This window comes from Pteropus alecto, unplaced genomic scaffold (genome assembly GCF_000325575.1).
Source record: "Pteropus alecto unplaced genomic scaffold, ASM32557v1 scaffold24, whole genome shotgun sequence".
NCBI lineage: Eukaryota > Metazoa > Chordata > Mammalia > Chiroptera > Pteropodidae > Pteropus > Pteropus alecto.
In genome coordinates, this window is record NW_006439192.1 from 27,800,494 (window position 1) to 27,802,968 (window position 2,475).

Sequence of the window (2,475 nt, forward strand, 5' to 3'; positions counted from 1 at the left end):
TAGCCGATGCCCCACCCAGGCATTCCTTGGTCTATTCCAGGCAACTGTTTCCTCTGCTTGGAATACTTTTTTCATTTAAATTTTACCTTTTCTTCTTAGATTCCTCTCCACCTCCCACTTCCTTCATTAAGTCTCTCCCAGTTGTCCCAGCCCATAGCAATCACTTTGTTCTTTGGCCTCCTACACCACCCCCCTAGCACTTGTTAATTTCTGTGTCATTTATCTGTTTATCCATTCAGCTCCCCACACCCACCACAGAGTCTGCATGTAATAGTCTAAATTTTACCTTTTCTTCTTAGATTCCTCTCCACCTCCCACTTCCTTCATTAAGTCTCTCCCAGTTGTCCCAGCCCATAGCAATCACTTTGTTCTTTGGCCTCCTACACCACCCCCCTAGCACTTGTTAATTTCTGTGTCATTTATCTGTTTATCCATTCAGCTCCCCACACCCACCACAGAGTCTGCATGTAATAGTCAACCTTCACTAAGTGCCTATAAACGATGATAAAATCATTACAATAGAATGGCATAGGCATGCTTGCCTCGAGTTCATGTTTGTATAATTTTTAAACTTAAATGAAAATGAAAAGTTTTCCATGGTTAACACTCTCGCAGTATAGTAAATCCTTAATGTGTAATCGTTTTCAAACAGCACAGATTTTATCAGGAGGCATAGAAATAGTGCTCAGGCAGATATGAAGTAAAAGGAAGAATGATTAACTGGGGAGAGTGAGAGGAACAAAGAATGAGTTTACATGGTCCTGAAACCCACACAGAGGTGACCGACTTCTCTGGTTTGTCTAGGACTTTGTGGTTTTAACATTGAGAGATCGGGGTCCTGGGCAACCCTTCATTCTCCTACGTACCAGGTGGCCGACGACATTTTGACAAGAAGCAAATGTAAGTTTTAAATAATGGACTGTGGCCTCTTTCTCCTCTCTCGTCTCAAATTCTGGTGCCACAATCCAAGACCACTGCATTCTCCAACGACCAGTGGTGGTGGGGGGGGGGGCAGGTAATAAGGCCCAGTTCTCAAGAAGGAGCCCCAAGTTTGTTCAACTCTCTTCACTTCAGAAGAAGTCTCAGGCCTGGGAGGACAAACGGTCAAGGGAAAATGCTTAATACAGAGTTCTCACAAAACAGAAACTAAAAGAAACATTCGGAACAGGAAACAGTGAACTTCATGGTCTTATTCCCAAAGACAAAGTCGAGGGCAGAGTCTGAGGAAGGCAAATGTCAAAATGCATGGGAACTCCACCTTACACCGAACACTCCACGCCAGGCCTGCTCACTATGTTGCCAGAGTATCTTTTCTGATAGTGTTCCTGTGCAATCAACCCAGCTCTGACAACCCAAGTGGCTAGATTAATGAAAAGACTGGCATCTATGACTGTGAATACATCCGAATGCTGTAGCATGCCTCAGAATGTAGTAGTACATTCTGAGCACCAAAAATCTTTTATACTACAGAACAGACACATTTTGAAAACCAAAATGGTCTTAAATAAGTATAACAATAATGACATCATTAGTAATGGTATGCACCAAAATCAATTCAAGCTCTGCAGTTTGTGTAATGATGGCGATTTTAATCTGCATAATGTATGACACAGTAATTTAGAACATAAAAACAAAATTGAGAAATAGAAATTTTACTGCCTATATCACTGCCTGTATCACTGTACATCACTCAAGATTAAGATGGAATTGATTCCTTCAGGTACAGATTTCTGTGACTAAAAAATGCTCACGCATACTCGGATACCAGTGCAGGTAAGACAGCTTGGCTAGGAGCTGAAATTTAGGGTGTATGGTGCAGGGATATGATCTCACCACCAGAGGGTGTTCTTTCCTCTTTCACATTGTAGGCAAGTTTGTATATTCACAAACTAAACCCTAAACCGGCCCCTACTAAAAATGGGCCAGGCCAGACCACAGGAAAGTGGATTAATTTATAATAGTCACACAAATTCCCTCTCGTCCTTCCATTTTAGAGAGTGTTCAATTAAGAGAATCATGCTGGCAACAAGGCAACCTACATAAACTGTAGAAAACAGATTACTCCTCTGCTCGTCAAAACAAGAGACCGGTCACTTAGGAAATTACCCCAGGTGGCTATTTCCGATTGTCCCCCATGGGGCAGGAGTTTCAGGTCAGCGAAGCAGTGGCCAAAAGAAAGCAGAAAGGATTTCAGGGGCAGTATGCCTCCTGCTTGAATTTTGATCTAAACTGATTTACAACTGAAAAAGGTCGGTGTCTCATTAGAGACCAGAAACCCTAGGAAAGTTACCAGAGAGATTTTGATGCCTTTCAAAGTCTGCCAGGGAATCAGTCCCAGCCCATGAGCAGACCGAGTTTAGAAAGCAAGGCCCTGGAATGGTGCCCCGGGGACTTGCCCACGGGAGTTAGTTTGAATACAGCCAAATGCTGACTCTTGAAAAAGAAAGACTTTGTCCCCTCTGGCTTGCTCAGTGC